The 25,160-nt window shown below is 42.6% G+C and overlaps 1 protein-coding gene across 2 annotated transcripts in view; it reads right to left on the bottom strand.

Annotated features, from left to right (window-relative positions):
* SPTSSA (serine palmitoyltransferase small subunit A) overlaps positions 1–25,160 on the bottom strand; it is a 975,882-nt gene that overhangs the window by 608,704 nt on the left and 342,018 nt on the right. The gene's annotated exons all lie outside the window — the stretch shown is intronic.

The following is a 25,160-nucleotide window of genomic DNA, read 5'->3' as shown; positions in this document are numbered from 1 at the left end:
GGCCAAAACTCAAAGAGAAAGCGGATAAGCAAGAGTAAGATGCTCTTCTTCATCTCTGAGCTCCTTGTTGGAAAAAATTCTTTGGTCTTAGAAGGTGACATCTTTGGTCAAGTGAAAGCCAGAGGCAGGATTGTCTGTGGAATCTGCTAGAAATATTGTGGCTGTTTTCTGCTGTAGGAGGTTCTGGGACTTTCCAGGAAGGAAGGGTGGTCAGAATTCCACTTAGTCAATAGTCTGGTGTCCACTGTCACGTGAAAGAGACCATCTGTCTCCTGGTGGGGCTGGTGGAGGAACCATAAAGATACCTCTGTACTCGTCATCTACTTCTCCTATCCTCTTCTCATTACACATACCCACAATTTCTAAATTGATTTTTTTTATCTGCTATAAAACCAAAATAGATTTGTGAAGAGGCTAACTCCTTACCCATTCCCAACAACTCCTCCCAGTAAAAATTAGCCAACACATGAATAAATGCAGTGCATCAGCACCTGAGAATTCTGTCCGTATGAACTTCCAGGAAAGATAGAATCCAATGGAAGTAGGATGACTATAGTCATCGAAGCCATTGGGAGCTGCTTGTAAGTATTTACCAAGATCCTATCAAATTCTGGCATTTTTGAAAATGTTAACGGGGAAGACCAAAAATATAGAAAAGCAAAATATTTTATCATAGATTTACCTTCAAGAAGTCCACAATTTACTTAGATCAAAATCTCCATACGTCAAAATGGGAAAAACTTTATAAAGGAGGACCAACATATAGGAGGCAGAATAATGGGCAACGCCCCCCAAAATGTCCACATCCTAATTTCAGGACCTGTGACTATGTTAGGTTACATAGCAAAGGGGATTTAAAGTTGCAGATGTGATTAAACTGCTAATCGGCTGTCCTTAAAATAGGGAGATTATTCTAGATTATTAAGGTGGATCGGCTGTCATCACAAGGGTACTCCGAAGTGGGGGAGGGAGGCAGAGAGTGTTGGAGAAAGAGCTGGGATGACAGAAGCAGGCTCACAGAGATGCTCTGTTGCTGACTTTGAAATGAACAAAGGGAGCCATGAACCAAGGAATGCAGGCAGCCTCTAGAAGCTGGAAAAAGTAAAGAAACAGATTCTCCCCTAGGGCTTCCAGAAGAAACACAATCCCACCAACATCTCGATTTTAGCTTCAATGAGACCTCTGTTGGAGTTCTAGCCTATACAACTGCAACATAATACATGTGTGTTGTTTTCAGCCACCAAGTTTATGATAATGCGTTACAGCAGCTAGAAAACTAATACAACATATAATAAAACTCCAAATGTTATCAGAAAATAGATTAGGAAGGGAAGAGACAACCATGCTGACCAAAGTTATCAGGAAACGTGATAGTGAGTGTACGGGATTTCAGATTGCTCTTTTCATAGTTTACAGGATGAATGTAAAAAACAAAAGCTGAGAATGGATATAGGCTATAAAATCATAAACAGAGTGTGGATTTGTTTACTAAACCCCAACTTACCAGAACCAGGAAGTACTTCCCTGACTCTTGAAAAAATAGCTTTAGGATAGATGGAGGGATGGAGAAACAGATGGACAGATAGATAAGTTGGGATGATGGCGGGGGATGGGGGGTGGGGGGAGGACAGAGAGACCGAGAGAAAGAAAAGGAAACCATTGCTTTATACAATGTGAGACCCTTTTATCCTTAGAGGCTGAAAATATAAAAAGCTTTAAAATTTTTGGATAAATTCAGGGATGCCAGATCCAAAATGAGGTGAGGGAAAACAAGATGTTTGGGGTACAAGTTGAGCCTCTGTCAGTTAGAAAACTTGCTTTTCCTCAGCCTGACTTACAAAATTCTGTCCAAGACAGACCTAGCTTCCAGCAACTTAGAGCCGACACAGTATGGCAATTTCCGTTTCTGATCCCTGGTGTGGGGCTTCCTTGGAGAATAAGGAAGCTGACTTAACTCTTCCTCTCCCTCCACACTATAATGTGTATGTGTTTCTGGTCTAAACACAGCAAACAGGGGAGCGCCTGGGTGGCTCAGTCAGTTAAGCTTCTGCCTTTGGCTCAGGTCATGATCCCAGGGTCCTGGGATGGAGAGAGCCCCCCTGCACCATTGGGCTCCCTGCTGCTTCTCCCTCTCACTCTGCCCTTCGCCCCTGCTTGTGCACGTTCTCTGTCTCTCTCTTTCTCTCTGTCAAATAAATAAAATCTTAAAAATAAATAAAATAAATAAACACAGTAAACAGAAAAGGTCCTCATGTGCTCCTCGAGGGAGGAAAGTGAAACCCGGCATCTTGAGCAGCTAAGAGCCTCTGCGCTCACTGTGGGGGCGTCAGTCACACCACTGCTCTCCTGCTGCACATCTCCGTGAGTACTCCTCTCCCACAGGCATTCTTCTTCCCCTCTCAGACCCTGTTCTCTACTTCCTACTGGGGTGCCTTCCCCTGAGCTGTGGAACAGCACTCCACTCCTCAGGGAGCCACAAGACAATGGTGGGTGAAGGGACGCCTGTAAGCTCTGCCAGGCCTTGCAGCTGCTTGCATCCTCCAGACCAGAGGTCCCCATTTGCATGGCTGGGGTACAGGGGATCAGTCTGAGCCTGGTGCAGCTCATGAGGCCTGACCCTGGGACGCTGAGGGGACGGCTTGCTGGAAGTGTCCCTGCAACTGTGCTTGCAGTTAGGGGATGAGACCCGAAGACCAGATGCTGAGCATTACTCACCCTTTCCGTGTCCTGGGCGATCATCTGCTAAGAGCCTGTCCATTCACTTAGGTCTTTAAACCAGCACGATGTGGGAACTGGGCATGGTGGACAGCTTCTGATGTGGAATCTGACAGACTCAAAAAAAGAGAGCTGAAGCTACCAACCGCATCCACTTGCTTCCCCGTGTAAATTGTCAGAGTGACTATGAAATCAGTTGTAACTCATTTCAAACTCAGGCATGTACCTGTCATGCTTCATTTTAGAGAGTGATGGACTTAGAAATGTTTTAGGTTCCCAGCAACTGTTCAGAAGCAGATAAGAAATATAACCGACATGCATGGGGCTGGAGGAATACCATGTGACCATCACATTACCATCATATAAGGCAGGTGTGCCTTTTTTTTCACTTAAAGCTGTCACCGGTCATTTATAAAGTTTGGGGAGTGGAAGGCCTCTCTGACCAACATTGCTAGCTGTTACTCTTTCAGGGGGTAGACCTTATCAGCACCAAAGGAAAATTCAGGAGGCATTTTAAATGGACTGTTTTACCAGTTGAAGGCCACAAGGGCAATAGGAAACAAATGACCAGAAAATGAATTTTCTGCTGCTGGAATAAAAAAGTTCCCTAGAAATTAACATCTCTGCCCTGCTGATCCATTGATAGGGATTTCCAGTAATATTCGAAGAACTTGGCTCTTCTATCCCTGCCACACCTCTTGTTCTTTTCAGTGTTTATTTCCATTATCACCCACCAATATACGAGGCAATTTTGTGCATTAGGCCTTTCCTAAAGCTTGGCTCAGTTCTATTAACCTTTATGCGGTAATTTATGGTTAAGATCTAAATAACACCGGTGCATGTAAATAGTGTCTGTGGGCTCTGCCATCATGAGGAAAGCACTGTACTTAAGTGGCTCCAACACATTTGCTCAGAACATTATGGAAGGAACTGCTGAGATCTCTGTAGGGAATTACTTAGTGAAATTCTCCAGAAGATGAACATTGCTTTGAAACAGACTTTTTGTTGTGTTGAGTCTAGTAATTCTCAGGGAAGTGTGTGGAATTCAAGGCTCTGTTTTTCTTTAGCATCAATTTCTGACATGCTCCCCTAAGAAGAAAAAATTTTCGAAGCCAAGAAATTTCAGGGACTTTCAAATTTCCTTGTGATTTGTCTTCAAGGATGAATGGATTTGAGAAAATTCTCTATCTCCCAGGAGGAAACGCAAAGAAAGTAAAGACATCCTTTGGCCAGGCTGATACCATAAAACAAATGTCTTTCTTTCACCTTCTCTTAGCCAAAAGCAGCCTATCTCTGACCCTTCTCCGGATCTGCCCATCCAGACTCAAAGGAGGCCCTACAGTATCCAAATGGCCCAGTCAATACACTGTTCAAAGCACCCCAGAAACTTGACTGGTTTCATATCTACTTCTATCCATCCATCCATCCACTCACTAATATTCTACTGATCACCCTGTATTTGTGAGGCCCTCTGCAAAATTGGGATACAACTGTGGGCATTACGAATATGGCTCTTTCCCTTATGGAGTTGTAGGTCTTGGCTGGGAAAAGACACATTCAAAAGGTAATTCCATAAATAATTATTTAATTGCAGCTGGATAAGTACTCTAGAAGAAAAGTATTGTCCAATGAGAGAATTCAACAAGGGTTTTTGGCCTACTCTGGGCATAGAGATAGGGGAGGCACGAAAAAAAAGGGGGGGGCTTCTCTGAGGAAGTAATATTTGTGCTTGATTCTTAAAGGAAGAATGGGAATTCATCAGGCACATAATGTGTGTATTAAGGCGGGCTGGTGGGAGAATGTAAGGAGGGCAGGGAAGTGGGAGTTAGAGAATCTAGGCAGCCACAAAAGCAAACAGGAGGGCCGTGGTGTATGAAGGACCTGAGCACAGTGAGTAACAAGGGAGAGCAGATCAGTGTGGCTGGAGCAGGGCCAACATGGGGCAGGGAGCAGAAGATCAGGCCAGATTTTACTCTTGGAAAGGTTTAGGAAGAAATAGTTGGGTCATCTTAGCTTGCTCCCAAAGCAGTCAAAATTCTGAACCTGTAACCTTCTTGGGATTTTCAAGCTGGTTGTGCCCTAAACGTGTCAGACCTACATCCCCGAGGCCAAGCTGAATGACACGGGGCCAAAGCTACAAGTGATGAACAGTCAATCAAGAGCATAAATACCAAATGTAGTGTTTGGACCTGGTCTGACTCTTAATTTGACTAAGTCAACTGTAATTAAACATTTGGGGGACATTGAGGAAATATAATGTGGATTAAATATTAAATGATATAAAGAGATCGCTGTTCATTTGTAAATACAAAAATGGTACTGTGTTTGAGAAAGAAAATGTTCTTATTTTCTCATAGTATTTAAGAGAGAAATGTCATGATATCTATGATATAAATTAAATTCAGCCGAATTTTCAGGAGGTATACATATAAACAAGCAACCACAAGATACAAACTAAAAGGCTTCCTAAAAAGAGATTTTTATATAATCTCAGTGAGAATACATTCCAGGATATAGAGAACAATAGGAGCAAAGATGCAAAGAGTAAAGCATAAAGTGTGCTTTAGAAACAGCAAGTGATTCACTTCAGTTGGAACTTTTGGGCCTGTTAAAAGGAATGCTGAGAAACAAAACCAGAAAAGAGAGTTGGCCCCCATTACATAGGGCCTTGAATGCCAGACTAAAGAGTGATGGCACTCAAGGACCACTGAAAGTATGTGAGCAAGGGAGAAACATGAATGCAGGAAAAAGAGTAATTATGCCAACATGCATATGACAGAGGAGCCTGGGGACTTATTATAATAAATAGTTACTGTGCTCATTCCAAGTGTCAGACATTGTGAGCAAAAGGGTCTCCGCCCACGTGGAGGCTACAGTGTAATGGAGGAATGAAATGTTAAAACCACGCAAGTAAGAGTTGTGAAGGAAAAGTACCAGGTGTTGGGAGAGCTCACAAGGAACCTCATGTAGATGAAGGGATCAGGAATTCTTACCTGAAGCGGTAACATCTACTGGGATGTAAAGATGCTCAGGAGTAAGGCAAGTGGGGACCAGGCAGAGGGGCAGGCCAAGCACAAGCTCTGTGGCAGGAGGGAAAATGGCCCTTGTGACCTTCCAAAAAAGGCCAGTGGGGCACAGGAGGAAGGGGGTGGGGACTGTGACTTGAGATAGGGGAGCATGAGGCAGGGTTAAGTCACCCACCACCTTGGGCACAGCTGATGGGGCCAGGAGCCAACACCTGACCAAAGGACAGACTCCCTGAAGCTCTCCAGTCCCCTATGAGGTGACCTGGACTGACACCAGCTATTGACTGCCTGAACCAATTAAAGCTTCTCTCTCCGGAAGTTTGAATATGGGAGAGAGGGAAAGACCCAGAAAGAGAAAAAAGCAAGCCAACAGACAAATAGGATGCAGTCAAGTGGAGGCACAGAAACAGAGATGTGGACCAGGTAGCCCATATTTAATATCTTGGCCTTTATCTTAAGAACAAATACTCATGAGGAGTGATAAGAGCCTGACCTAGGACCGTGGAAAGAGATACAAAGAAGAGGGGGTGGTAGTTTAAGAAATAAAAATGTCCACGAATTCTTTGACATTTCCCCTTAATTCTCTCATGCTACATGTGGGCTGTACTTAGTGATTTGCTTCTAACAAATAGAATATTGCAAAACCAATGGTGTATGATTTTCAAGATTGGTTATAAAGACACTGCAGCTTCCATCTTAAGTCTCCTCTCCCCATCCCTCTCCCTTTCTCACTCCCTCCTCTCTCTCCCTGTGGGGAGAAGCCAGCTGTCCTGGGGTAAGCAACCCTATGGAGGGACCCACCTGGTAAGGAGCTCAAGTCTCTGGCCAACAGCCAGCAAGGAACAGAGACTTGCTAACAACAACATGGATGATCTTTGAAGCAGATTCTCCAGCCCTGATCAAGCTTTGAGATGACTGCAGCCCCAGCAAGAGCCTGCCAACAACCTCATGAGACCAACTAAGCTAAGCCACTCTCAGATTCTTAATTCTCAGGAACCATGTGAAACAATAAATGTGTCATGTTTAAGCTGCTACACCTCAGCATGCTTTGTGATGCAGCACCAGATGATGAATATAGAGGAGAATGGATGACACTAGCATTACACAGTAGAATTGTTAGGACTTTGTAATGATAGCTGTTGGTCATCGGGAGAAAAAGAAAGAAGTCAAAAGGATTCTGAACTTTGAGTCCGGTTCACTGAGGTCCCATTTTAGAGAATGGGAAAGAACGCAGGAGGAAGAACTTTGGAGGAAAAGAAAATGATTTCCATTTGAACTCATGGAAAATGAGTTGCTGGTGAGACTTTCAGGTGCAAGTGGCCAAGAGATTTGGAAATCTAGGAAGGTGGTAAAGTGGTCGTGGGAGAGAGGAGAACCATGGCAGTGGAGGGCATTTCCATGGAAGGCAAGGAGATAGAGAGGAAGGGCAAACCATAAGGAACATATGTATTTATGAAACTAAAGGAGGGAAAGAAGAAGTAATGCTCAGAAAAAAAGGGTGAAGAGCCCAAAGAGAGTCTTGACAAGGAAAAGACATTCAATAGTGCCAAAAAACTGTAAAAAGGGGATCCCTATCTCTGGAAAGCTCTACCTCACATTGAAATCCATACATTGGATGATTTAGAAATCTCCTACTTGGTGTAAGCCCACACTGGCTACATGGATGAAATTAAATTTCAAAGTCCACAGCAGAGAAAACAAGAACTTGAATTGTAGCGACCCTAGCAAAGTATTTGCCACCATGTAAAGCTCTGCCCAGGCCATCTATATGTCATTCTATAATGTCTCTCTCAAACTGCAAGGGAAGGAATGTCTGTGATTATCTCTAAACAACCTACTCTTCTTACAAATGGGGATTTTTCAAGTTGCAAAATATGGAGACTACTCTTTCTCCTCCGGGTAAGAGTTTCCACTGTAGGGATACTTGGGAGGGTTGAGGAAGGAAAGTGAATGGTTTCCAGAGCTACATGGCAGGCCTCGTGGAGAACTAGAATATTGTTTGGAATAAAACAGCAGTTTCTCCAGCATCCTTCCACTCCTGAAGCATCTCCTGCATCCTACTCCTTTCTCTATGGGTTTATTCTACTAACTGATGGTTTTCTATATCTTCTTTCATCACCTCCATTACTGAAGTCATCTCTTGCCTCATAGTTTCTGCTTACTGCCTTCTCTTTCCACATCCCTAGTTTTTGGCATTGACACTGGACTACCTTGTTTGTAAATGAGTCTGATTTTCTCTCTTTCTGGGTCTTTTTTTCGGTCTCAAGTTCAGACTTCCCTTTCATTGGTTCAGACAATAACAATCCAGTGCCACTCTCAGATACCTCAAGGGGGCCTGGAGAGCCTTAAGCAGGCTATACTTTTAGTCAGATGTGGACTCCTGTTGTGGCCATGGTGGTGGGAGAGATGGGCAGTACGTCTACAGAATTCCCTGTGGCCTCTTTTTACCAAAAGGAGGCAGTTGGCCTATGAATCTTAATGACCTTTGAAGTACAAATCCCCCAGTCAGTTAATGGTAGAAATGATTCAAAGTTTCCAAGTATGGATTTATTCCAAACAGGTCTTTATCTTTAATATTAGTTTAATTTAGCAGCAACTACCCATGGTACTAAACCTCAAAGTAGCACATGCTGACTGCTTATAGATTAAAAACCCAAGGTAGACATAGAAAATACAAGCAAGGAACCCTTTGATAGACTGAAAAGGCCTAAAATATCTCAGTAAAATCTGCCTAACCTTAGCCAGTTAGTTCCTGCTTTTCATTCCTTTTTTTTTTTTTTTTGAAAGAGAGAGAGAGAATGTGTGTGCAAGCCCAGGAGTTGGGGGTGGTGGGCGGCTGCTGCAGAGGGAAAGAGAGAAAGAGAATCTTAAGGAGGTTCCATGCTCAGCAGTGCAGAGCCGACGCAGGGCTCAATCTCCGAACCCTGAGATCATGACCTGAGCCCAAATCAAGAGTCGGGCACTTAAAACTGACTGAACCACCCAGGCACCCCTCCTGCTTTTCATTCTTATTCATTCATTCAGCACCACTACTTGGTAGGCATTTTGCTAACCTGATTAATTTATAAAGACAGTTAATAGAGAAACCCCACCCTCAAGGAGCTGACCTCCAAGGGAGGAGAAAGGAGCTGCATCTTCCTTCCCATCTCTCTTCAGTCTAGCTCAACTTTCTCTCCCCTCTTCACCCCTGCATCTTCTGGAAACATGTGTGTTGAAAAAGAAGGGTTGATATTCAGTTCTCCATGTGTCTTTACTATACTTGACAAGAATTCATAGAAAATCTAACTGAGGGGCACCTGGATGGCTCAGTCAGTTAAATATCCGGCTCTTGGTTTCGGCTCAAGTCATGATCTCAGGGTCCAGGGATGGAGCCCTGCATCAGGCTCCACACTCAGCAGGGTGTCTGCTTGAGGATTCTCTCTCTCTCTCTCAAATAAATAAATAAATCTGAAAGAAAGAAAGAGAGAGGGAGAGGGAGAGAAAGAAAGAAAGAAAGAAAGAAAGAAAGAAAGAAAGAAAGAAAGAAAGAAAGAAAGAAAGAAAGAGAAAGAAAGAAAGAAAAAAAGAAAAAGAAAGAAATCCTAACTGCCTCTGGTTCTACCAACAGATAAAAAGTAAATGTGGCTGGAAGAAAGGGGACTGGGGGACAGAGTCTGTTTTTTTAATTTGTATGCCTTTATATTGTTCAAATTTTTACAAGCTTTTATTTAGAAATTACTTTTTATAATGGAAAAAGAAGTCAAATAAGTTTTTTTTTAAGTTTTTGTCTATAAAGAAGGAAAAGAAATGAGAAGGGATGGGCAACTAGGAACAAATGGAGTTGGTAAAATTTTCCATGACCCTACTGGCAAGATTATTTTGGTTTCATTAAAAAAAAAACAAAAACAAAAAAAGCCATCTCAAAGGAAGCATTGTGAAGTGAAGGAAGAACATACTATGCTGCGAGTGACTGAAAAAATTTCTTTTGTCCTTTAGATTTGCTTGATACACGTAGGTTGCTTTCTTATCCTTGAAATTCACATGACCACATTCCTTCTGCACTATAGAAAAGCAACTGACATGATCAAATAAGCAAGCATTAGATTTTAGAGGTAGGCAATGGAAAATCTGGTGGTAAGGGGCCAACAGGGCATGGTTTCTTATAGGTGTGAGCTTCCTGTAGAATGTGGAATGCGTACGTGTGAAATCACCAGTCACTACATTTGCAATAACTTAATAACATGACGGTTCCTCCACCCGTCCTCTTGCCCCACACCGAGTTCCAGTTTCACACGGGGCTACTTACTGTGAAGCTTTACAAAGAAAGAAGGAAGTACGTCCACCAATGAGGTGGCAATGTGTTTCCAATGCCACATTCTGAACTTGATGAAAGTTTCTTTTATCACATCTATCAGTAATGCTACCTAGCTCAGAGTGGATGGTCCAAATCTTGTATTTAATTGTCTCCCTGTGCCCTGGACCTTTCAAACGTATGAATCATTATTTAAAAGACTCTCCCTCACCGAGGCAGAGTTAACAGACAAAACAATCCTAGCCAGGGTCATCTTCCTTCTGCCACAGGATTGCACCTGCTCCCTCATGGGAACTGAAAAGGGAAGGAAAAAATGGGATATTGAAGCATGCAGGTCCTTTCTTTCTGATGCCAGGAAAGGGATGAGAGTTCCTATTTCTACACTGCTGTGCACGCTAAAAGGTCTCCAAGCATGTGTCACTCCGGGGAATTCGTTCCTAGCTCCCTAAAAGCTAGCAGCTCTGCAGGGCGGAGGCAGCGGCGGCTAGTGGGGCCCAGTTATCCCCAGCAGCACACCAGGGGCTAACAGAGGAGATTACTGTGTTTGAGGAAACTGATAGGATCTAGAGAGAAACCAAAGCTTAATACCTTGTCTGCCGCTCCTCTTAAAAATTAGGAAACAGCAAAAATAGGCAAATCGCTGCTTGAGGAGTGACTAAGGAGGGAAAAGGAAATTTGGGGCCTACTGCATTTTTCTAAAGCTGCCCTTGGAACTCAAGCTGGGCTTGGTACCAAGGCACAGAGAGGCGGATAGGTCTGTGGAAATGACTAATTTAGTAATAATTCAGAATAATGCCATACCCTAGAACAGATTCAAAGTGGTATTTGACATGGTTAGTGAATTAGCAGAGCCTACCAGCTGACCCAGTGAAGGTGGTATCTGGCTCCCGAAGGGAAAGCAAACCGTGAACACGTAAATATTTTAATTAAAGTAGAATATAGAACTCACTGAACTTCATATTGAACTTGGGACTGCTATTACCTACCGCTTTAATCTTAGCTCTGACACCGTTAAAACATAAGCAGCAAGTGAGAATGCGATGTTTTGCTTAAAAAAAAATGCATTTTTGAAAAATCCAGAAGCTAAGATTATTAACAATTCTAAAAGCAGTAACAAAAGTTATGAATGTTCATTCTACCATTTACAATTTTGGAAAAATGTTGTTCGTCTGTCCTTTAATTTTATGAGACAATTTTGAAAAATATCAATCAAAGGTCTGCTCTGAATCTCCAGGTGTGAAAACAGGGTATGATGGGAAATCCAGATGGTCAAAGTATCAGCAGAGGTTTTATATTTGTGATTGGTAGAAAGGAGGCCTATGTTTGAAGTACAACAGATGGGAAATGCCAACTTTGTCACTAAAAGTATTATCCTCACTCCCACCCCACAATCTGGAAACAAGCCATGTCTGTTGCTCTGTTTAAAGATGGCAGTCCTGGGGAGCCTGGGTGGCTCAGTCAATTGGGTGTCTGCCTTCGGCTCAGGTCATGATCCCATGGTCCTGGGATGGAGCCCCACATCGGGCTCCCTGCTGAGTGGGGAGCCTGCTTCTCCCATTCCCCCTGCTTGTGCTCACTTTCTCTCGTGCGTGCTCTCTCTCTCTCTCTAATAAATAAATAAAATCTTTAAAAAAGAAAAAAATAAAGATGGCAGTCCTTTTCTAGACGAGGGGCAACTTAACGGATCCATTTAATTACCCTCATACAACACGTCTTTGGGTTAAGATGTAGCCAACACTATCTCCATTAGTTAATGAAAGGAGTTACTGCCAGTCATTAAAAAATAGCAGTCTTATTAGAGATTTTAAATACTACATGTACATTTTATCATTCTGAAAGGCAAACTGAAAAAAAATTACAGCGGAGTGATTGAGCAACAAGTGTGCAAACCAATACACACATGCATCTGAGCGTGTGCACACCTGAGCACAGTTACATTTTTAAGTAACAGGAAAAATCATCCTTTGCATGTTTAAAAGATCTCATTGGCAGCTCAACCACCTCCCCCAGCCTCCTGCCTCAGGCAAGTAGGAGGAATATTATTTCCTACTGCCTAGAAGCAAAGGGGAGAGTTACTCAAGGTCCTATAGCCAATTAAAGAGAAAGGGGGGAGGATAGAGAGGAGAGGAGGGGTGGAGAGAGGAAGAGAGGGAGAAAAAGAGAGAAAGAGAGACAGAGGGAGAGGGCAGCAGAGCAAGGGAAGGGAGGGGTAGGAAGGATGTGGTCTGATCCAACATCAACTTCTATTTAAGTACCCAGCCCAGCAGACCATCCAATCTTAGGAGTTCCTGTCATTGGCCTTGGAGTTCTGGCCTATGTTTGTCCTGATTTAGATTACTGCTAAAAGAGAGAAAAAAAACAACCGATGCATGAAGCAGGTGAAGTAGAAGAAAACATAAATTTTCCTTTAAATATAAGCTCAGCTAATGCTCAAAACTATTTGTAATTTTCCCTTATTTAACTTAAAGTAATTATTTATCCCAAAATGAAACCACAACTATTTGTAAAGATGATGTTTTCTAACTCTTGATTCGGGAGTATCTGCCAGAAAACAACTGAGGTATACACAAAGTTCACAAACCCATACACACACCAGGTGAATGCAGTCGGGAGAAGACTTTGTTTGTGTAACCATTTTCAGCTGCTTTTCTTTCTAAGGAAAAATCTGCATCACTTTCATTTGAGCGGTTGTTGGTTATTTTTTTTTTTAACTCAAATCAAAAGGATGACAAAGAATTAATAGCCTTATTAGATTTTACAGACCTTACAAATTGACAGAAAACTATACAACACATAAGAAAAATGTTCAAAGGACATAAATACTTTGTAAATGGCCAATGTTTAAGGACATTAAGAATCTAAGGAGTCAAAATTACAAGCATGAGACACCATTTTTCACTTGTCATATTGGAAAAAAATTGAAAATAATATGGAGTGTTGGAGAATATAAATAAGTACAATGGTATACATTGCTAGTATAAATTGATTCAGCCTTTCTGAAGGAGTGTTTGTGCGTGTGTGTGTGTTTTAAAGCCTTAAAAGAATAAGCACTCTTTGATTTAGCATCTAGATATCTAGAAGTTTATCTAAGAAAGCATCACAGATGTGCTTCAAATATAGCCATAAGGATACATTAGAGAGCTCCACACATGGTCAAAAACTTGGAGACAGCCCAGATGTCCAACAACAGAGAATTGTTTAAATTCTTTATAAAACATTTATATTATATATATGTCAGAACACTGCAGAAGCAGAAAAATACTTAATGTTCACAACACATTAAGTGAAAAAGATTTCAACATAACTTACTGGACTATTTCAGTTTGGTATTCACACACCAAAACTAATAGAAAATAAATCACGCCATCAGTGGTTATCTTTTGGAACTGGGAATATTGGTGATTTTTATTTGATTCTCATTGTTTACCTATCTTCTTAGTAATGTTGTTACTACATTTTTCTAAACAACTGTGTCAAGATATAATTCACATATCACACAATTATGTTATTACTTCTAGGAAAAAGGCAATAAAGTTATTCTTACTGATTGAGGCAACGCTTTGGGAGACAAAGATTTCATTCATATTTTATCTCAATTATTCTAGCATCGGGTTCATACCCAACATCTGCTCAGAACTTTGCATTTTACGATGCACTTTTACCTTTGTACTAGGGTCTTCTAGCCAAAAGGACCTCATCACAGACGAACAACTAATGACCTATACCAATCACAGCACATATAACTAAATCTTGTTGGGGGTCTTTGCTCCCTCTTAACAGAAATTAACTGTGAATAAGAGAGCAGAAAGAGCCTTAATATTTTTTTTTTGAGATTATTTATTTGACAGAGAGAGAGCACAAGCAGGGGGAGCAGCAGAGGGAGAGGGAGAAGCAGGCTCACTGCTGAGCAGGGAGCCCAGTGCAGGGCTCCATCCCAGGACCCTGAGATCATGACCTGAGCCGAAGGCAGACGCTTAACCGACTGAGCCACCCAGGTGTCCCCTTCTTTTTTTTTTTTAAAGATTTTATTTATTTATTTGAGAGAGAGAGCATGAACAGGGGGAGAGGCACATGGAGAGAGAGAAGCAGACTCTCTGCTGAGCAGGGAGCCCAACGCAGGGCTCGATTCCAGGACCCTGAGCCAAAGGCAGATGCTTAACTGACTGAGCCACTCAGGTCCCCAGAAAGAGCCTTATTCCAAAGCCTTAGATATATGTCATGTCCCCCTTTCTGACACACTGTGGGTCCTCACAGAATTCCCAGCATGACTCATACAAAAGAGAGACAAAATAGGACATCCGTCTTTCTCTATTGCTTTCTCATGATATCGAGGATTAACATCCACACGGGAAATGCGAATCCGTGGCAGCCATGGACACATCCGAATACGTACCTTCTAATGTTCATTTCATTTTTCATGATTAACACATAAAACGACCTTTTTAGATGCGAATAAAACCTGCATTCAGAGACACCTCAAATGTTGGCCAGTGCCGCACTGAAAGGACCTTAGTGATGCTGGGAACCTTGAAAAGGGGAGTGTGGGGTAGTGTGCACACTTGGGGTTGCGGGGGGCCACGTACCACCTGCGGGTGGAGCACATTGCTTGCTCTCAGAGGTGGGAAGAGCCACAGTGCGGAAAAACAAGGGTCAGTACAAGGGTTTAATGAAAGTGAAATCACGCTGACCCAGAAATGCAAATCAGTGTGCCTGAGCTCTCTGTAGGACTTGTGGTGCCTGAACACTCTATTCCTTTCTTCAGATTACCTCGTGTCCCGAGAGAGGCTCCAGCGATTTCGAGAAAAGAGGTGAAATGTGGAGGGAAGCGGCAGGCAGCAGCGGAATCTAATTTTATTTGAGAAGCATCTCCACAATTTATAGTGGGCTTCTCACAGGAAAAAAAAAAAAAAGGCAGTTTTGAAGTTTATTTCCCTTTCTTTATATTACTTTTACTACCTTCACATCTGCATTTTGTTCTACAAAGTTGCAAAGTGTGCAGGAAGCTCCCGGCTGCTGAGAGAAAAAGCTTCCTGAAATATAAATTCCAGGTAAATAACGTCATGGTTCTGCTCACTAATGGAATTATGAGGAGGAAGGGAGGGAAGACAGAGGGAAGAAAGGCGAGGGGAAGGGAAGAGAAAGGATAAATTAGAGAAGAAATGGGTGCAGATTTTAAAGAAAAAGAACAGAAACCAAAATCAGAGAGGGTCTCGTAGTTGGGGGAAAACATGGAACAAAGTAAGCCAAGGACACATAGCAAAAAGATTGCAAATGTGTGTCGAGAGCCAAATGGCTCAGGCTTGAACCCAGGCTCCACACCTAATTTCTGGGGGACTTTAGGCCAATTACTTAACTTCCTGAGAGACATTAATTGCCAGAATCTACGCAAAGCGCCTGGAGTGATGCTGGGACAGGGTGAGTGTTCCAGGACCACAAGCTACATGGACAGCCCCTCCTGGGGCCCAGAGGGAGGCATGAGCCAGACTCCCAACCTCTACCTTCCTCTGCCTCCACACCTGTGGTCCTTTGATGAGAATGGCCATTTGGGGCCTGGCCACACACCAAAGACATGGGGTGCTGAACTTCAGTTCAGATCTGTTCTGGTTACTTGCCAGTTGTTCATGTGTTAATTTATGCAACAAATACTTCGCGACTATTCACTACCTTCAGGTTTTGGGCCAGGGTCTAATTAATGAAAACAGGCATACCCTGCCCTCATGCAGCCTACAGGCTCATGGGAGAGCCAGAGAGTAATAAAAGAATTAAGCAAGGACAAATAAATTTAAAACTATGAAAGAGGCACACACTCCATAAAGTACATTTAAGTCCCTTGAGGAAGATACTATTGAGCTGAGCTCTGTCAGCAGAGTGGGCAACAGCCTAGACTATGAAAGGGAAGGGAAGAACCATCTAGGCTGAGGGAACAGCTGGAATAGCAGAAGCCCAGAAAATGAGAAGAGACTGGAGAGGTCATCTGGAACCAAACCAGGCAAGGCATGGTGGACCTGGTTAAGGACTTTGGTCTGTACCCTAAAAGAGAATAGAAAAATCAGTGGAGGATTTTTAATCGAGAAAATTACATGGTCATACATGAGTTCTGAGAAGACCACTCAATCTTTGGTGTGGGGAACAGATTTGAGGAGGGAAAGGTAGACGACGCAGGTGGCTACTGAGCCATCCATGGAGGGCAGATGGTGGCTGGGGCCGGAATGGAAGCCCTGCCGGGTTCTATGGGTGGGTGGGCCTTACAGCAGCACGACTCGGAAGTTGGTCATAGAGGGAGGATTCCTCGCTAGAGGGAGAGCTGGGAGAATGCCAAGTTTCAGGGAGGCTTGTTCTTGGGTTTAGTTTTAGGTATGTTTTATTTATGTGACCTGGGGGAAGTCTTTCACCCTCTATGCCTTGAAACCCTTATGAGGATTAAATGAAATCATATGCCTATGAATACCTGACACAGAGTAGACGCCCGGGATTTTAGACAAGAAATACTGAAGCAACTTTGTCTTGGCCTTCCACAGAGGGCAAGATCCTTCACTTTTAGTTCAGATATCACCTTTCTTTTCTTTTCTTTTTTGTTAAGATTTTATTTATTCATTTGACAGAGAGAGCACAAGCAAGGGGAGTGGGAGAGGGAGAAGCAAGCTCCCCACTGAGCAGGGAGCCCGATACGGGGCTCGAACCCAGGAACCTGGGATCATGACCTGAGCCGAAAGTGGACGCTCAATGACTGAGCCACCCAGGCACCCCCAGATATCACCTTTCTTGAGAGAATATCTGATCCACAAATGCAAGATCCTAAAGTAGAATGTCCCATTTGAGTGCAAGTAAATCAGGATTCTTGGATCACACTGGGGAGGAATTCACATTTAATTTATGAGGACATTCCTCGATCTGCCCTTTTAAAAAAAATTACCATGAGAAGTCAAGTTCTGAGACTTATATACATGATACTTTCTCTTTTTCACATCTTGCACAGGGAAACAACCTACATCTGATTGTCTAATTTATGAACTTTTAGGATAAACATATATTTAACAAATATTTCCTAAGCACCTCCTTTATGTAGTGAACTATGGAATACAAAGACAAATAAGACCCATTCCTTGTTCTTAATGAGTTTGTGGGCTGGTAGGAGTCACACATACATATTGAAATACCATGAGGGAGTGTAGGATGACAGATAGTGGGGAGCAAAACTCTCAAGTCTGGAAATAGGAGATCCGAAGTTTCAAACCAGAAACTGGAACATAAGTGCTGCTTTCAGATGCTAGGCCAGCCCCATGGTTCTGGTGGTGAAAGGTCCTATTTAAATTTGGGGGTCTGGAAAACCATGAGGATGGACACCCTCTCAACCCAAACAGAACAAAAGTTGAAGATACTATCGAGTCTGGATATAATAAACATAAACAGTCAAAAATCATTATTAAATTGAATTTGGGGAAGGTGGAAAGGGAAGACCTGAAATGCTTAGTCTAAAGAAAAAGAGTATTTGCTAAAGAGCAAGATTTTCTACTAACATCAAATTAGAGAACTATTTGTATAGCCAGAGAAGTGATGGATATTATATCACATGGTTGACAACAACAGTTTTGTCTCATAAAAGTAACTTGAAAAAAAATCCACAGAACTCTGCCTAGTACTAGGTCTGCTAACCACCTTTTGGTGTCAGCTGAGAAATAGCAAACTCAAGGAGCCAGCTTACCCCAAGTGTTCTTGCACTTTGTAAAATTTCTTCTGAAATTTAAATTAAAACCCATTCTTCAGTAATGAGCTTTATTTTCATCCACACAGCAATTTAAACATGCCATTTATTTTCTGTCTGCCATGAGATTGGGAAATTAGGCATTAGTGAACATAAAGCAAAGTTAATTCCAGGAATTTCCAAAATCAAAGACTATCCCTAGAATATTTTTACATCAGGGAAACTCGAGACTAAGTTCTAGAGAGTCCGCTTTCTAGATGGTCTTGTCCTCTGATAGCTGAAATGATTAAGGCCTGAACATTCACTGAATTGCTTGAAATAAGAATCTAGCCTTTAGCTAATAGGTTCTGTCAGTTAGTCTCCTGATTTAATCCAAAACAAGTTATTGGTTTATACCTCCCTTTCTAGCAGGCTGGTTGCCATTAAGCAGAAAAAGTAATTCTATTAATGGAAAAATCAGTGTTCAACACATTCTCTAAGACTTGCCTCAAATGCCACCTCCATTACTGCTTCCCTGGTCATCTTAACATGGCTCTTGTGGAGTCTTGGTCACACTGAATGGAAATTGTTTCCAGGGCCCATCTGCTCACCTACACTGTCATCTCCTCAAGGGCAAGGACAGGGGCATGTGCATTTTTGTGACATGATACCTGACACATAGCAGGCATTGTTGAACACAGATCAAAACACAGAAATACAATCAAAGAGACAAGTGGACCAGAGAAATAACAAAACTGCACACCTTGCACCGTCATACACAAAGAGAAAGGCAATGAAAGCCATTGGAGGTATGGTGACATGTCAGGTAGGCTGCTGAAGGAGCTGGCTGTCAACCAAGAACCTGAGCAGGAGAGCTTGGCCCTTCTCTTTGAAGGTGATATTGCCTTAAGAAATTTCCCCTTGGGTCTATCTCACGGGCCAAAGGGACGGAGCAACTCAGAGGCTGAGTGTGTTGTCTGAGGCAAGTCCCAGTCTCCCACCCAAGTAATACACCTGTGGCTGGGGTTTGAGGTCCTTGCTGTGGTTTTCTGTTTGGTGAGTGTTAAGGGAGAGTGGCGGGGAAAGGATCTTAAAGGCCAAGGTGCGTGAAATGAACACTGTAGGTTCTACATGTACCATGTGCTTGAGGAAGAAACTGAGCTGCACAACCCACTCAAGATATACCATGAAGTTGCATCACCCCCATTATGTAAGCCTTTATCAAAGCAGGAAGAGGGAGGGGTTCAATTCTATAACCGGAGTTCAGATGAAAATTTTGTAACTTTTAACTTTGATGCTTTTCAAAGGAAATTTTTATCTTTGTTTTACACTACTGTGGAGGGGTTGTTTTTAAAAACATGATTTTAAAGCCATTTTTTAGATTAGATATAAATAAAGAATGCCAGAAATGTTATGTAATGTTTTAATTTCTAACTTTAGTCTTCATGTTAGTAAACTTAAATTCATAATTCTATGAGCAGATACTCTTGAAAAACTTTTCTTCATTTTTTAAATCAGGGATCACCAAATTTTCTAGTTCAAAGGGACCTCCTCAGTTGACTGGACTCTCTCCATGCTATGCAGAACTAGGAAGAATCACGTTTCACACTGTCAAGAACCAACCTTTGTACTGACATAAATCCAATAAACAGGATTTGATTACATGTTACTGAAAGGTAGTATTTCCCAAAACATATTTCATATAAAACTAGACTTTTGAGATAATACTTTTATAAGATTCTATGGTCAAACAAGTTTTATAAGGACAGTGCTAAAGAAAGTTCAAAAAGGGGCTTTTTTTTTGCTTTGATTTTAAATGATCAGACTCCTCAGAACATTTAAGATACCAGTATAAACATCAAGACTATCCAAGAAGGAGGTAAAGGATGCAGTGTCAAGGACCCCAAAACTCCTCCCCCTTCCCCCAATAAATAGCCATTGTGTCAGTAGAACACAGCTCAGGAAAAATGGCTATGAAGTTTTCAGCTGTAGTGAACATATGTAATTTGTAGTAACTATTGGCTTTTAGTCACAGAGGTAGCATGTAAATTTGGCCTTGAGCTTTCTAGTAGCCGATGCAAAAAGCATTAATCCCATGATCAATGATCACATAAAAAGTTCATGACGTTCATCAGATGAAAACACAGTTGTTTCAGAAGTGCCAGCTATTCTCGGTACTTAGAACTGAAAGATAATGGCCACTCAAGTGTTTGTGTAAAGAGGATCAGGATGACATCCTCAGCTTCATCTCCTTTAGTGCACAAAATACCATTTTGTAGGCAATCTTATAGCATCCTTTTTTGGAGACCAATGGCATATTGCTACGGTGTAGCTCAGTGGAAGCAGCTTTACAAGGAGTCATACCATGTTTCACATGTTCATAGTTCTTAATTGTCTAGCTCAACCCAAGACTCTAATCCCATTCTCCCATTAACCAGCTACACCTGCTCTCCAAGGGTGAATCATTTGCCTACTCTAGGTTTGAACTAAATGGTCCCTGAAGTTCAGCTTCAAAGTTCTAGAGGTCTATAGGGTTTATTACTTTGATTTTCAGAAAAACCTCAAGCTTTCCATGTCCTTGAAAGTGTGAATCCATCCTTGTACGTATCTGTACCTTAAGTCACTTACGTTCATGGGAGATATGTTTAACACATCACGAAAACCTCAAGCCATGGTCATGTGTCAGAAATTTGGAAGAATAAAAAGGAGAGACTAAGAATAAGAGTGGAAAAGTGCCAAACATAATTTTAGCTACTTGAACATTTAGCTTTAAATCAACCTTAGTTTCTTTTTTTTTTAAAGATTTTATTTATTTCTTTGACAGAGAGAGACACAGCGAGAGAGGGAACACAAGCAGGGGGAGTGGGACAGGGAGAAGCAGGCTTCCCGCTGAGCAGGGAGCCCGATGTGGGACTCGATCCCAGGACCCTGGGATCATGACCTGAGCCGAAGGCAGACGCTTAATGACTGAGCCACCCAGGCGCCCCAAACCTTAGTTTCTTTAGCAGTACTTTAATAATGATGGCAATCATAGTCATAATCATAATCACTTGCTCTAAATGAGCCTATAGTTTCTCCTAGGTAGTAGCTGCAGCAGAAGCAAACACTTATTTGGCCCTTCCAACCTACAAGACCCTATTACAAATGTGAGACACAATTCCTCTTCGAATGCTTGCAATAACTCAAAGAGGTAGATGCTATTCCTATCCAATTTCACAAATGAAGAAACTGTGACTCTGACGGGTTGGATAAGTTGCCTCAAGTCCTGAGAGTAGGAGCAACAGATCCAGAACTCAAGCTGGCTCCGGATCCAAGGCCTCACTCTAGCTATATACCAGATATTATATTAGAGCCCCTTCCCCTCAAAATAAGACTTGGTTGGGAAAAAAAAATACAGGGTTTTCTAAGAAAAGCAGCTCCATAAGTGCAGAGAATAATAAAGATTTTAATGCTCCATGATTATTACCCCCATAACAATGACCCAGAAAACAAGCCTTCAGTTCTCTTGGAAAACGGAAGGTGGTTTCCCCTGTGACAATAGAGCACTCATTGACTCCTCTGGTAAAACTTAAACAATGAGACCATCCTAAAAGTCAACAGAGTTGGGATTGTTAGGGGGTGGGGAGGCAAATTCCCCTGGGGAACACTCTCAGATGTACGTCTTCTGCAAAGACCCCAGGGACCCCGGGCTGTCTTCCTCCCGCTTCATAGGAAATGCTAGTCCTTGTTCCAATAGCTCCTCTTCCTTCTAGTCTTTCTCTCCTCCCCTCCCAGCACCCACCTGCCTGTTTGGAGATGCCTGAGAGGAATGTATTTGAAGTAGTCTAGCACCACTCTTAACATATAATCACATATAATCACACATCCAGGAGCCACGTCTCATACTTCTAATTACCTTCCTTCAGAGGATCTCAAAGCGCTTTTCAGACAGTAATTAATCACCTCTTCTTAGGTATTTCCTCCTAAGACCTGAAAAGAGGAACACAACAATTATATGTCTTGCCCTCTAAACTACTACCAACATTTCTTTTGAAACCACATACACACACACACACACACACACACACACACACACGTGCACGTTCAGGGAGAGAGGAGGAGAGAAGGAGAGAGATTTTTTAATGGTGACAAAGCAGTGGAATTCTTCACATCTTGTCCTGTGCTCATGTCATCTGTATGCCATAAGTGTTAATAATGACATAAAGTTTTCCTGCACATCATGAATGAAAGGGAATCCATTTTCATCTGTGAAATTGCCTGCCGCCTTTTATTCATTCATCTTCTCTAAGCCCTGAGTTGGCAAAACCACCCTTGTCTATCTCCTAGCCCATTTTTGTAGTCCTGAAGTACAGTACCTCCTTCATAAAGAACTGTGTTTTTTCAAATTGGGAGAAACAGTTCTTACAAGTTGGCTACTTTCAAAATCAATGAAATTTGCTTGGCCCTCAAGAGTGAATTGTAAACTCATAGTAATTGTCTTAAGGAATATGGACAATCTAAGAGGCTAAGTTTTAAGCTAATTTTTACTTAGCTTGTGCTGCCTCTTTGGTTTCTCTCCTACCCGTAAAAATACCTGGGAGAAACCCGGCAACTGCTGATGTCTCAATATTCACCGTGGCTTCCTCCTAGGAGCCCCACCTCCACACCTGACAGACCCCGTGGCTCCGCCTGGCCTCAGGGGCAGTGCCCGGCCATTTCCAGCTGGTCCCTGAAAGGAGTATATCAACAGTGACCAAAGGGGACAGCTCCGGGCTGACGAAGCCTAGACACAGCGAACAGTAACTTCCAGCCCTTTCCCCACACAAAGAAGCAATGGTCTTTGCCTGCCAGCCTCAGGATGAGCCTACCAGCCAGGAGTACACTGGCTCCTCAGAGGAGTTTGTCATGCCTCTCTTGGGGCCTGAAGATGGGCCTCTTCAGACAAGCAAACATTTGGTTAGTGTGCGGAGTAATCCAAATTATGATTAGAAACAGATTACCCAGCTCAAGACTTAACGTTTGGCCAGGAGCAAAACCACACACCCAAATCCCTAATCCCTTTCCAGGAAGAGGCCTCTCTTCCACTGGGATTGGGAACAATAGCCTTTTCTTGAACTTTTCATCTTTTCACGTATTTCTAGATCCCTGTGCTTCTCCTCGAGGCACCAGCCTGGAAGCAGCTTCCAGCCAACCCCAGAGTGTTTGAGCATACTCCACTGCCAAGGTGGCCGGGGTATGCGTGCAAAGCCTGGTCACCAGCAACTGGAGGATCCAGAAAGGTCAATTTCTAATTTTCTCATCACCAGGATTGGGAACAAAATATGAAATGAAATCATCCTTGGTACAGAATTAAAACTTTTTAAGAATATTTAATTTACCACCCTTAAAAGAAAGTTGGCCAGCAATTTTTACCCACTCCCTGCTATGAGTAGCCCCCATCTCTCTCTCCCTCTCCTACCCCTGTCTCTCTCCCTCCCTCCCTCCCTCCCTCTCTCTCTCTCTCTCTCTCTCACACACACACACACACACACACACTCATCTTGGCAGCAGCTGTAGCCAGACAGTATCTTCATCCTGGATGCCTTCTTGATTCCCAACACAGCTGCTAAGTTGGCCCTCACGCACCCTCTCCAGCTGTTGTTTACAGAATTAGAAGCTGGACAACTGAGGGAGAAGAGGCAAAGCTGTGCTAAGTGAAGGAGGGTAAGACTAATGTACTCCTTTCTTGGAATCTCAAAGATCCAAGGCCTGTGTTGGGGGGATCAGGACTAGCCATCCAGGCACCAGAAAACATCCCTCCACCTGCCCTCACCCATGCAACTGGAAACCTGTGTCTTTCTTTAGGTGATTGAGGAAGCGAAACAATTTGCTATTCCAACAACGACCCCTGTGATGACAACTCCCAAGTCTTCATCTTCAGCCCTGACTACATTCTTGAGCTCCAGATCTGAATTTCCAGTATCATATCCAGACAGACATCCTGCCAGCCCTCCAATGCAACATGATCTATTGTGAAGACCCCCATTCCCAGCCTAGCAGATACCTCCTCCTCAGTTCCCCTTCTCAGTGGCATCCTCCCCCACCCCTGACCCCAGTATACATGGGCTTCAAAGCCCTCTTCTTCTCTAATCCCACAGCGTTCTATGTCTTTGATCTGTCCTCCTATTTTCATTTCTATGGAAACGATTCTCTCTCACCAAAATTACTGTATTACTCTGCCTTGGTTTTGTCTTTCACCTAGACATTTTTTCCTAAATAGTTCAAACTTTGTCCCCTGCTTCCAAAGTAGCAATGGCTCTCCTTGACTTATGATGTTTCTGAACAAGCTTTGCAAGGACTGCCATAGCTTACCCATCACCCCACTTTTTTCTTCTCATCTGTCCTTGGATCCCTCCGTATCTCCCAGCCATTACAAATTATCTGTCTTGTCTCCCTGGAGCACGGCAAACAGACCTTACTGTTGCTCGTGCTACTTCATCAGAACAGAGTCTCCTTCACCCCTTTCTCAATGATTAACAGTGAGTCTTGGATCAAGTGTGGCCTCCTCACCCAGAAAACTCGTTTCTTCTTCATTCCCAGGATACTTTTTTTAGAGCAGTTCACATTTCATATATATATCTTATGCCTTAGTCAGTCTATTCCCCTCACTCTATGTATGAGAATACTGAGGCACAATATCTGCATCTATTTAGTTGCTCTGGAGATTGTTGTGAATCAAAACCAATTCCTAGAAAGAAAAGGCCAGGTCAACAAGTGAAAGCAAGATAAGATTAATTTGGGGGCAGCACTGAAGGAGGGAAATGTACTGAAAGAGAAATATATAAGAAGGGTGTTGGGGGTGAGGAAAGGCAAAAGGCAGACCACCCCCTTACTTTGGCAGTAAGGAAAAGGGAGGAGGTCCACCCCACCCCACAGCTCCAGTTCCCTCAGGGATCCACAGCCTTCACCTATGGAAAGAACCTGATTAATAATGTCCCAATGACTGTACTGTAACAGAGAACAAACTGAACACTGCCTTGGGGTTAAGATTTAAGGAACCAACCTCTGAAGTGAGCTCACTGGGCCAAGCACACACCAGGGAGCCTTTTCCCAGAGATTTCCTTCAGTGTAGTAACTCGACACTAAATCTTCCCTTGGTGCTGATCACATATTTAAACTGCGGTTCTTCTACTTGAAATATTCTTAAAGAAAAAGCCTCAGGGGACTGTTGATGAGAGTAATTACACAGAAGGCAGACATCCCAAGCCAAAAGTTTCTTCGAAAACTTAGAAAACTATCAGCCCCGTTGAAGTGACTAGAAAAGCTGAAAAACTGAGGCAATGAATCGTTATTATTTAAATTCATTCATTCAAATCTTATTTGTTGAACACCTACCCTATTCACGGAAGCCACTGGATCTACCTGTCACACGTCACACCAGGTAGATGCAGTTATCTTGACTTTAGAAGCAAGAAAGCTGAGGTTCAGG

Source organism: Leptonychotes weddellii, chromosome 9 (genome assembly GCF_054177405.1).
Source record: "Leptonychotes weddellii isolate Sample4059 chromosome 9, ASM5417740v2, whole genome shotgun sequence".
Taxonomy (NCBI): Eukaryota; Metazoa; Chordata; class Mammalia; order Carnivora; family Phocidae; genus Leptonychotes; species Leptonychotes weddellii.
Note: the sequence above shows the minus strand (reverse complement) of the source record. Positions and strands in the feature narration are given on the sequence as shown.